General features: G+C 37.1%; 1 pseudogene; it reads left to right on the top strand.

The window, feature by feature from the left end:
- The window catches only part of LOC100386298 (treslin-like), a 61,333-nt pseudogene that overhangs the window by 17,013 nt on the left and 31,160 nt on the right, over positions 1-13,160 (top strand).

Here is a 13,160-nt window from a genome sequence, read left to right as displayed (position 1 = left end):
TATATCTCTGGTAATAATTATTAAAATCAACTTTCAGTTATCTGCATTTTTTTCTTAACAGACCACTTTCTCTAAGTATAATTTAATAATATTAGAAATTAGTTATAAAAATAAAACCCTCTCATGCTTAGTATATATTATGAGAGTATGTTAGCTAGATAATATGTTAGCAACATATAAATATATACATGCCAAAAATTCTTAAAAAGTTACCAAAGAGGCCGGGTGCAGTGGCTCAAGCCTGTGCCACGGTGGCTCACTTTGGGAGGCTGAGGTGGGTGGATTACAAGGTCAAGAGATCGAGACCATCCTGGTCAACATGGTGAAACCCCATCTCTACTAAAAATACAAAAAATTAGCTGTTCATGGTGGCACGTGCCTGTAATCCCAGCTGCTCAGGAGGCTGAGGCAGGAGAATTGCCTGAACCCAGGAGGTGGAGGTTGCAGTGAGCTGAGACCATGCCATTGCACTCCAGCCTGGGTAACAAGAGTGAAACTCCATCTCAAAAAAAAAAGTTAACAAAGAAATTTGTCAAGTTAAATATAAGTAAACACTCCCTTATATTATGGAAGTGAGAAAATATTTAGAACTAAGTATCAATGCAAATAGAAAACAGCAAACCTGAATAATGCAGCTGAATTTATACCTATGTATTTGCTGACTATTGTTGTAAGGAAAAATGTTAACCAATTGCTAAGAAGCCAACGTGAGAAGTAAACAACAGAGTAACCTCCACAGTACAAAGAAGGAACGTGGAAAAGATAAGAACAGAAATTAATTAAATAGAAAACAAATACACAGTAGTGATCAAGAGAAACAAAAGATGGTTCTTTTACGAGCCAAATAAAATAATCTATAGCAAGATTGAGCAATTAAAAGACAAACAGTATTAGAAATGTAAACGATGTAGCAGAAACTCAAATCATTATTAAGAGGTGTGGTTGACATTTTTCTCCACACAGATATAAAATTGTTCCAACACAATTTGTAAAAGACTATTCTTCCCCACTGATTTACTGTGGCACCTTGGCAAAAATCAGTTGGCCACCATTGTGCAGACTGATTTCTAGACAGAATCGGGTCCAGAAGCTGTGTTAATACCACATTACCCTCAATATTGCATTATAGCAATACCATTACTGTAGCTTTATAATACTAGGCACTAAATCAGTTAGCGTAAGTCCTCTAACCTTTGGCTTTGTATTTTTTTACAATTGCTTTGGTTATTTTAGATACTTTGCATTTTCATATAAACTTTAGAATCGGCATGTCAATTTCCATACACACAAAAATCTGTTGAATTATCTGGGAGTGAATCAAACAATAGATAAATGGGGAGAACTGACACCTTAACAATATTGAGTCTTCTGATCCATAAACATGCTGCAACTATTCCTTTATTTAGGTCTTTCTTTAATCTCCCTCAGTGTTTTGTAGTTTTTAATCTATACATGTGGCCCATGTTATTGTTTAAAATTATCTCTAAGTATTTTTATGAGGTATAAATATTGAAGTGTTTGAAGATAGTATGATTGTCTTTATAGAAAAGCCAGGCCTAATGTGATGGCTTACACCTGTAATCCCAGTATTTTGGGAGGCCGAGGCCAGTGGATCACTTGGTCAGGGGTTCAAGACCAGCCTGGCCAACATGATGAAACCTGTCTCTACTAACAATACAAAAAAAAATTAGCCTGGCATGGTGCCACACATGTGTAATCCCAGCTACTCAGGAGGCCGAGGCACAAGATTTATTGGAACTCAGGAGGTGGAGGTTGCAGCAAGCTGAGATCATGCCACTGCACTCCAGGATGTGAGACAGAGCACTGGCGCACTTAGGGAGGATTAATCTGTTTGATATTGGCTGTATGGCTGAAGCCAGTAGACTCAACACATTCCACCCTGTGATACCTATTCAACTAATGTCATCATAAGTTTCTTCTCCTTTTTAATCAGATAAATCAGATAATGGAAGATACTAAAATACAAATAACACATTTTGAATGTTGTGCCATTTTCATAATTTCTTTAATGTTAGATATTTAGCTCTAGGTGGAAAAGCATTTAATTACTAATTACCCCTCCTGCCTGCCCTACTTCCTCCTCTTCTCATCAATCTCAAATGAGTTTATTACAATGTGAAAGGATTATTCAAAGTCATTGCAATACTTACTATACTGTATTAACATCACTTTGTGCTTTGATAAATGGAAACTGAGTAAAAAATAACTGTGGAAGCCTGAAATGAAATAGTTGCCATAATGAGACTTCTACCCTAACTCTTGAAGAATCGTACTAATAAAAGTCAATATTATATGTAATGGTTAATGATTTTGTGAACAAGACCTGTTTGGTTCCTGCATTCATTCAAATAAAAAATGAGAGAAGGGATATTTTCTCTCCTAAGAAAATATATTTTTGAAGGCATCTTGTGGGGACATATTTTGGTTAGCTTTTTAGAGGATAGTGGTATTTCATTGTTGTATTGTTTATTTCTAAAGCATTTTGCAAAATTAGAATTTTGGTTTTATTTTTGACATCTTGATTTTACAGGTTACTACAGGCTGCCTCAGCTAATAAGGAAAAGTTTTTCAAAACCAAAGGTGAATTAACACATTGCCTTGCCAAGCTCTACCAGAAAAAATTTTGTGAAGAATTCACTGGAGCTCATCAAGAAGACAGCAAAAAGAAACATATGCACCTAGAAAGGCTGTCTCTTAAGTCATTCTTTTTTGAGACTGCACATTTTAAAAGATGGGCATTCCCTGAAATGAGGTTGAAGTGGTAATTAAATAAAGAAGAACAAATTTTTATATTTCACATTTTAAAATAATTATATTAGTTCAATAGTGATTTTTTAAAGCACCCAGTCTTACCTGTCTAATGAATAAACTTTCATTTTTAATTACGATAGAAATTCAAATACAACTTTGTGTTCTGCTTAGAAGTATTTTTTCTTCTTCTACCTTGCCTTTTTAGATATTATTTTACCTCATTGCTTAATTAAGTCTACAAAATTCTTATATCATTGAACATTAAGATTGTTTTCAGTTTTCATCCTTATAAATAATACCATAGTATACATTATGCATATAATTTTATTTATTTATTTTTTTGAGACAGAGTCTCACTGTGTCACCCAGGCTGGAGGGCAGGGCCATGATCTTGGCTCACTGCAACTGCAGCCCCTGCCTCTCAGGTTCAAGCGATTCTCATGCCTCAGCCTCCCGAGTAGCTGGGACTACAGGCAACGCCCCACCATGCCCTGCTAATTTTTGTATTTTTAGTAGAGATGGTGTTTCACCATATTGGCCAAGCTGGTCTTGAACTCTTGACCTTGTGATCCACCTGCCTAGGCCTCCCAAAGTGTTGGGATTACAGGCATTAGCCACTGTGCCTGGCCATATATAATTTGTTTTTTAATTAATTACCTTAGCAGAAGTTTCTAAAAACAAGTTATTGTGTCAGGGTGTGAAAACTGGCTCTTTATGTAAACTGCTAAATTGCCATTCAGAAAAGTTTCATTATACTCCTGTGGCCACTGGGTAACACCAAAATAAGTCGTTTGGCATTTGCCTTATGGAGAAAAAAAACCCAATTACATTGAGATGTTTAGTTCCTAGAACTCAGTTAAAAGAAAAGTTCTCTTTCTATTTGTGTGTGGGCAGAAAGAGATGCAACAACTTCCCAAGTCAAATCATTCTGGAGGAATATGCTTTATGTTTCACTTTGATATTCTTTTTTTAATTTTTAATTTTGATATTCTTTCACAGTAATCTGAATTAAAGTCATTCTTGATTCCACAAAAGTGGAAGGTAATTTACTTTCCCTCCTCTGATGTTTTGGTAGGAGGTGTCCCTCGTACTCCAGTGAGACAGAAGATGAATACCATGTGCCATTCCTTAAAGATGCTGAATGTTGCAAGGCTGACTGTGAAGACCCAGAAGTTACATCCAGATGGCAGTCCAGATGTGGCTGTGGAGAAAGGAACCCAAAAGATAGCCAATAGGAGAACAGCAGATAAATTGGAAGATAGAGGAAGAACAGTAATAAGTTCTAAACCTAAAGGTATTCCACTTAGCCTATAATTACTGTTTTATATCCCTCTTTTTTAAGGATAAATTTTAGTCATACCCCTTAGTTTATTGGCTATCTGCTACATGCCCCAAAAGTTATTATGTTGAATACAGTAAATAATATAATGTCCTATTCTCAGATGTATAATCTAGCTACAAAATGAACTAATAAACAAATATACATATACACATATGTATATAACTAATAAGAGAGCCAAAAGTCTAAGAAAATAACAAGCCCATTTGGGAAGCAAAGACCAAACTAGGGAAGATGAGGGCTGGATAACTGCCAAGGCTTCTAGGAACCACTGGAGTCCAGGCTAGACTTCCAGGCATGGGCAGAGTTAGAAGGCAGAAAGGTAAAGGAGCATTCCAGATGAAGAATTCACATAAGCCGGGTCACCAAGCAAAAGGGCCATGGCTTGAACATAGGACAGATGGTGAAAGAAGTTTTACATTTGTGAATAAAGGGAGAAGAGAAAGGGTTTATGAGTCATCTAGGGCTAGGTTAGGTGACATCTTTCAAAAGTGGGAATAATTTAAAAGAGCAGCTTCTATTTTTCTATTTATTTGTTTGCTTTTTTTTTTGAGATGGAGTCTCACTCTGTCACCAGGCAATGGCTCAATCTCCATTTACTGTAACCTCCACCTCCTAGGCTCAAGTGATTCTTTGCCTCAGCCTCCCCAGTAGCTGGGATTACAGGCACATACCACCAAGCCTGGCTAGTTTTTTGTATTTTTAGTAGAGACAGGGTTTTACCATGTTAGCCAGGATGGTCTAGATTTCCTGACCTCATGATCCACCACCTTAGTCTCCCAAAGTGCTGGGATTATAGGTGTGAGCCACCATGCCTGGTCTTCTTTCCTTTAAAAAAATAAATAAATTGAATTATGCTGTGTTTTGATGTCATTTCTGTGTGCTTTTGAAAATTCTGGAAAGTTTTATTCTTCTTTAATGGTTTTTTTTCCTGTGGAATGTAAGAATCATAGATGATATTGAGTTAGAATGGGACAGAACACCTTTAATGGGCTAGTAAAAGTGTGTGACATGTGGATGATAATACAAGGGAAGGCAGAAGAAAACAGTACTGAAGACAGTGTGGCAGGATCATTAATTCTGGTCTAGATTCTGTCAGAAATAAACCTGCACAATAGTGGTAAAAGAATTTTTTACAAAGGGGCCCCAATAATTCCATGGGAAAAATAATCTTTTCAATAAATGATGCAGGAACAACTGGATACCTTTATGGAAACAAAACTAGACCTCACTTCTAATAGTAATTTGAATTCCTGCTTTTTTATGTCTAATATTTATACCTTCTCTCTCTCTCTCTCTCTCTCTCTCTCTCTCTCTCTCATTACTTAATCTTGCTATAGAGTTTTCTGTGTTATTTGGCTTTTTTTTGAGACAGAGATTTGCTCTTATTTCCCCGGCTGGAGTGCACTGGAGAGATATAAGCTCACCACAACCTCTGTTTCCCTGGTTCAAGCGATTCTCCTGTCTCAGCCTCCCGAGTAGCTGGGATTACAGGTGCATTCTACCACATCCAGCTAATTTTTGTGTTTTTAGTAGAGATGGGGTTTCATTATATTGGTCAGGCTGATCTTGAACTCCTGACCTCAGGTGATCCACCTGTCTTGGCCTCCCAAAGTGCTGAGATTACAGGCATGAGCCACTACGCCCAGCCTCATTTGGCTTTTCTTTTTTTTTTCTTTTTTATTCTTCACATTCTTGGAGTATACTCATTGGGCTTTTCAAAGAACCATCTTTTGTTTCTATTGATCACTGCTGTTGCTTTGTTTTCTATTCATTTCTGTTCTTTATGGTTACCTTCCTGCCTTTATTTTTGGGGTTTACTCTCTCATATTACTTCATGAGTTGGACCTTTAGCTAGTTAATTGTTTTTAAGTGATCTTTACGAAAATAATCACTTAAGTGTAAAGTCTGATGATATTCTCTTTAAGTATAACTAACTGTATATTTGCTGTTTTCTATTTTTATTGATACTTGTAAATATATTCTGACATCCATAATATAAGGGAGTGTTTTATAATTAGCTTTTAATGTTTTTGGACTGTGCTCAATGTGGTCTGTAAGACTGGTTCTTTAATATTTGCTGAAACTGACATAATATGTGGGCAAGTTTTGTAAATATTACCTGTGTACTTGAAAATAATGTGTATTCTCTAATTGTTGAGCATCTGGTTTTATACCTGTCCATACATCAAGTTTATTGATGTATGAATACTGAAAATTTTTAGTAACTTTTCTCTGGTTTTATCGAAGATGATTATATCAGTCTTCCACTATTATATTGCCTTTACTACTTTATCAAAAATGAACTGAGGGCAAATGCCATGGCTCACACCTGTAATCTCAGAAATTAGGCAGGCTGAGATCATCTGAGGGCATATCACCAGAGATCAGGAGTTTGAGACCAGCCTGGTCAACATGGTGAAACCCCATCTCTATTAAAAATGCAAAAATTAGCTGGGTGTGGTGGCATGTGCCTGTAGTCCCAGATACTCTGGTTGCTGAGGCATGAGAATTGCTTGAACCAGGAAGGCAGAGGTTGCTGTGAGCTGAGAGCAAGACGCTGTGTCAAAAAAAAATCAGTTGACTATTGACCTATACTTATGTAGGTCTATTATTTCTGGGCTCTCCTGTTAAATTGATCTGTCTCTTCTTTCACGAATACCACACAAACTGTCTTGATTACTATAGCTTTGTACTAAGTCCTGAAGTTCGGTACTATCAGTCTTCCAACTTTGTTCTCCTTCAGTATTGAATTAGTTATTCTGGGTCTTTTGCCTTTTCTTATAAACTTTAGAATCAGGTTGTCAATATGCAGAAAATAACTAATTTGATAGGGATTCCATGGAATCTATAGATCAAATCGGGGATATGAAATCTTGACAGTATTGAGTCTTCCTTGCTGTGAACATGGACTATCTCTCCATTTACTTATTTGATTTTGTTAATAGAATTTTGTAGTTTTCCTCATTTAGATCTTATACAAATTTTGTTAGATTTAACACCTAGGTATTTCATATTTATGGGGGTGCTAATTTAAATGGTAATGTGTTTTTAAATTCTGCTTGTACATTGCTGGTATGTGGGAAAGCAATGGACTTTCATTTATTAACCTTGTGTCCTGCATGTTTGCTATAATCACCTGTTAGTTCCAGGAGTTTTGTTGTTGGTTCTTTCAGATTTTCTAATTATGTCATATGACCAAAGACAGTTCTGTTTCTTCCTACCTTTAAATTTTTAACACTTCCACTTGGTTTGCAGAGCCTTAAAACTAATCACTTGGCTGGGCATGGTGGCTCATGCCTGTAATCCCAGGACTTTGGGAGGCCAAGGCAGGCAGATGGCTTGAGTCCAGGAGTTCAAGACTAGCCTAAGCAACATGGTGAAACCCTGTCTCTACCAAAATACAGAAAATTAGCCAGGCATGATGGCACATGCTTGTGGTCCCAGCTACTCCAGAGGCTGAAGTGGGACGATCATTTGAGCCTGCAAGGTGGAGGTTGTGGTGAGCCTAGATTGTGCCACTGCACTCCAGCCTGGGTGACAGAGGGAGACCCTGTCTCAAATAAAATAAAATTAAATTAAGTTAATCACTTACCTCTGTACTTTCTCAGCCTCTGGAATATTGACATTTTAGATCAGATAATTCTTTACCATGGGGCTGTCCTGTGCATTGTAGGATGTTTAACAGCATCCCTGGCTTCTACATCCTGGATGCCAGCAGCTAACTCCCCCATCCCCCCACCCCCCACACACACCCCACCACCATCAATCATGACAATCCATACATAGCCAAGCGTTCCCTGCAAGGAAATATTTCCCCCAGTTGACAACTACTGGCCTAAATAATAAAGGACTTGAGCAAGATGTGATTAATCCATTTTATTTTGTTTTTCACAGATTTTAAAACTGAAGAAGAGCTACTATCATATATATGTGAAAATTACCAAAAGACTGTGACCACAGAAGAAATCACATTGTATTCATGTGCTTGAAACATTATCTCAACTATTAAAATGTTCCTAAAATCAAAAGGCACCAAGGAATTAGAAGTAAGAGAGTCTGGGTATTGTTTGTCATGGATATAGTGTTTGGTTGGTTGTTGGTGAATTTGGTTAATGTCTTGGAAAAATCTGTTATGCCACATGTGATTCAAAATGGTAAGATGAGCAAGGGATTAAGTACAGTTCCAGATCTCAGAAGGTGGAGATGGTGAACTGGTAAGGCATAAATCAAAAAGATGGGTTGAGTGGAGATAATTACATGTAATTCTCTCCTAATGAAAAGGCTTTTCTCATGTGAGCTGTGTGTTAGCTGCATGATTAAGCTCATGGTTTTTAACCCTGGCTGTACTTAAGAATCATCTACAATATTAAAAAAAAATACTGATATTGATGCCTTGCTCTCTCCAAAAAAACTGAAACAGATCTCTGTGATTGGTACTTTGAAAAAGCCCCCTGAATAATTCTTATGCACTGGGGGTCTTGGAAATCACTGTTTTAGACTGTGTCATTATTATTTTATTCATGTTCAGTGGCCATCATGGAGCTCCTTCTCTAAAGCAAACAGGAGGATTTGTTTATGATATTTAGGCTTCTTAATCACTGCTTTGCGGAACATTTCTTTTAAGACACCTTGTAGCCACAGGCTTCTTTAATCCATGCCCACTTGCTCTCAAAATGACTTTTACCATGTTCTTTTTAAACTTATAAAAAAAGAATATTCACATCACTATTTTCTATTCAAATGACAGAATAGAGAAATGTGTAAAGGAGTGTATTTCTCTTCTTAGGGCTTTAGTCAACTGTGAAAGAAATTAGAAAGAATGGCAAGTAACATTATTCTCCTATGTAATAACTTTGTGTTTTTAGGTGAGCTGCTTAAATCAAGTAAAAAGTAATCTCTTAAAAACTAGCAAAAATCTTCAACAGAATCTAGGAAAAAAACTGGTTAAGGAAGACAAAGTTAGAGAGTAAGTAACTACCATTTCTTAAAAATCATTACTCCAAAATAGAGCTATGAGATGAGCTTGTATCAGTTTAAAATAGATTGTTTATGACACGGTGGCTCATGCCTGTAATCCCAGCACCTTGAGAAGCCAAAGCAGAAGAACTGCTTGAAGCCAGCGGTTTGAGGCCAGCCTGGGTAACATAGTGAGACCCTGTCTCTACCAATTTTTTTTTATTAGGTGGGCATGGTGGTGTACACCTATAGTCCTAGCTACTTGGGAGGCTGAGGCAGGAAGATCACTTGAGCCCAGGAGTTCAAGATTACTGTGAGCTATGATCCCAGCACTGCACTCACTGCATTCTAGCATGGGCAACACAGCAAGACCCTGTCTTAAAAAACAAAATAAAAAAAAGTATTGCCAATTGCATAAATATGCTTTTGTAGCCAATTTTTTTGATGTAATATGCAGCTCAAATCACCTATTTATTTAATAACTATATCAGGTTTTTTTGTTGTTATTTTGTTTTTGAGACAGAATTTTGCTCTTATTGCCCAGGGTGGAATGCAATGGCATGTTCTCAGCTCACCTCAACCTCTGCCTCCTGGGTTCAAGCAATTCTCCTGCGTCAGCCTCCCTAGTAGCTGGGATTACAGGCATGTGCCACCACACCCAGCTTATTTTGTATTTTTAGTAGAGACAGGGTTTCTCCATGTTTGTCAGGCTGGTCTCAAACTCCCGACCTCAGGTGATCTGCTCACATCGGCCTCCTAAACTGCTGGGATTACAGGCAGGAGTCACCGTGCCCAGCCTATATCAGTTTTTAGAAAAGGTACTGGCTCTTCTCCTTTTTTGTTGTTCCTTTATAAATAGATCTATGCTTAAGGAAGGAGCTTTTTGTTAAGTTATGTCCAAAGTAGACCAAGTACTTTTTTTCTCTCAAGGTGCCAGCTTCAGGTATTTCTTTGTCTGGAAATGTGTCTGCAATGTCCTTCAATAAATGAAAGTCCCAATGATATGGAACAAGTAGTGGAGGAGTCAAGTATCTAGCTTAGTGCCATGGGAATAAGCCCTAGATGCTTTCAGAGGGCATCTGTCTAGTAATGTTCTAAAATCTTCAGGTAACAGATTTGCTGCACATGGTGTGTTTAACAGAGGATTCAGCATACCTAGCAGAGTTTCTGGAGGAAATTTTGAGACTGTAAGTTTGATGGTTATTAATTTAACTTTAAAATTATTTTATCAAGACCTATATATATATATGGTATTGTCTCTGAATTTTGGAATTGTAGGGAATACTTCTTAGGTTAGGTGAGGGAGGGAATAAAGATAGTGAGATGGTAATTCTCTGTTTCATATTCAATTAATCTATTCCACTGGTATATTGACTCTATCCCAAAGACACTTGGAAATCTTTACAACAGCTTAGGGCTTGTGAATTCTCAGAAGCTGGCTGGTGTCCTTCCTACAGATTTTTTTCAGTGATGACTCCATGACACAATAGAACAAATCACCACTTCTTTCTGTGTCTTTTTCATCAAGTGCTCATAGACCAGTGTCAGGCAGCACTGAATCTGATGAATTAGAGGACCTTCATACCAGATCAGCCAAGAGGAGAAGGTAAGAGCTTGAAGAATCAAAGGAGTTGCTTGTACAGTTCTAGTTCTGATAAAAGATATGTTTCAACCACAGTCCAGTCATCTTTGTCCATACAATTTGTTAAACTAATAGCTATCCTTACGTCTGAATTAGAGAAGCCAACTATTGGAGTTCCTAAATAGGAGCATCTGACAATCTTTATATTATCTAGGAAATATGTAGTCACGTTTTCTTAACAACAGGGCTACATCCTGAGAAATACGTTGTTAGGCAATTTTTATTGTACTAACATCGGAGTGTGCCTACCAAAACCTAGATAGTATGCATTTCTTTCATTTGGAAAAGCTAATGTCCCAGCATTGTTACTGGATATCAGTCATTTCTCCTACTTGATCTGTAAAGCCAATATATCAAGTGTCATGTATAAGGTTTCTATTTCCATATTATAACCTATGGGGCCATTGTCATGTGTGTGTTTTTCATTGAATGAAACATTGTGTGACTGTATAGTGTTGATTTTCTACTTCACAGAGCCCTTCTGTACTGTCCACATGAGGGCTCCAAGAACTAGGCCTTTTATGCAACAAGCTTAGAGTTTCAGCTTTTAAAATTTCCCTTGATGCTTTTCTTTTTTTGTTTTTTTTTATATTTTTTTAAATTGCATTTTTAGGTTTTGGGGTACATGTGCAGATCATGCAAGATAGTTGCATAGGAACACACATGGCAGTGTGTTTTGCTGCCGTCTTCCCCTTCACCCACATTTGGCATTTCTCCCCAGGCTATCCCTGCCCCCTTACCCCCACCCACTGTCCCTCCCCTATTCACCACAGTAGACCCCAGTGTGTAGTACTCCCTTCCCTGTGTCCATGTGTTCTCGCCTATGAGCGAGAATATGCGGTATTTTATTTTCTGTTCTTGTGTCAGTTTGCTGAGAATGATGTTCTCCAAATTCACCCATGTCTCTACAAAGGACACAAACTAATCATTTCTGATTGCTGCATAATATTCCATGGTGTATATGTGGCACATTTCCCCAATCCAGTCTATTGTGGATGAGCATTTGGGTTGGTTCCAGGTCTTTGCTATAGTAAACAGTGCAGCAATGAACATTCATGTGCCTGTGTCCTTATAGTAGAACGATTTATAGTCCTTTGGATATATACCCAGTAATGCGATTGCTGGGTCAAATGGAATTTCTATTTCTAAGGCCTTGAGGAATCGCCACACTGTCTTCCACAATGGTTGAACTAATTTACACTCCCACCAACAGTGTAAAAGTGTTCCTATTTCTCCACATCCTCTCCAGCATCTGTTGTCTTCAGATTTTTAATGATCGCCATTCTAACTGGCATGAGATGGTATCTCAATGTGGTTTTGATTTGCATCTCTCTAATGACCAGTGATGATGAGCCTTTTTTCATAAGTTTGTTGGCCTCATGTATGTCTTCTTTTGAAAAGTATCTGTTCATATCCTTTGCCCATTTTTGAATGGGCTTGTTTGTTTTTTTCCTGTAAATATGTTTGAGTTCTTTGTAAATTCTGGATATCAGCCCTTTGTCAGATTGGTAAACTGCAAAGATTTTTTCCCATTCTGTTGGTTGCCAATTCACTCTAGTGACTGTTTCTTTTGCCGTGCAGAAGCTGTGGAGTTTGATTAGGTCCCATTTGTCTATTTTGGCTTTTGTTGCCAATGCTTTTGGTGTTTTGTTCATAAAGTCCTTGCCTACTCCTATGTCCTGTATCGTTTTGCCTAGATTTTCCTCTAGGGTTTTTATAATGTCAGGTCTTATATTTAAGTCTTTAATCCATCTGGAGTTAATTTTAGTGTAAGGTGTCAGGAAGGGGTCCAGTTTCTGCTTTCTGCATATAGTTTGCCAGTTATCCTAACACCATTTATTAAACAGGGAATCCTTTCCCCATTGCTCGTTTTTTCATTGTTCACAACTAGTTGAATTTGTTACTTTTGAAAATTCTGGGGTGTCTTGTTTTGTTATAAATCCAGACCAACCCTAAGATAACCGGCCTTTATCTAAATTGTATTTCATATTTCTTAGATTCTCGTTCCATTTGAATTTAACTGTGTATAACCTCTATCTAGTATGTATTGACTATATCTTTCTTTTTTTAAAGGAAAAATGCATTATTAAGACATAAAAGCATTGCTGAGGTTTCACAGAATCTTCAACATATTGAAATTTCCAAAGTGTCAAAGAGAGCTATGCAAAAAGTAAGTAATCCATCCAGCTTGAGATGACATAGTAAATAAGAACAAAAAGGCAGTGTCTCTACTTTTAAGAAAATGAACTTTGGAGGATACAGAAATAATATTAAATTTTTCATGAATGTATATAAAACTGTAATCCAAGGAATAAAGAAATATAAACTTGTTAAGAGATTAACAATTTTACTCAAGAGTGTGATAATAAGAGGTAATATGAAGAAAACAGCAAGTAAAAGTTAGGGATGAATTAATTCAGAATCTTTAATGTAGATAAGAAAACTCAT

This window comes from Callithrix jacchus, chromosome 22, assembly GCF_049354715.1.
Source record: "Callithrix jacchus isolate 240 chromosome 22, calJac240_pri, whole genome shotgun sequence".
Classification (NCBI taxonomy): Eukaryota; Metazoa; Chordata; class Mammalia; order Primates; family Cebidae; genus Callithrix; species Callithrix jacchus.
Note: the sequence above shows the minus strand (reverse complement) of the source record. Positions and strands in the feature narration are given on the sequence as shown.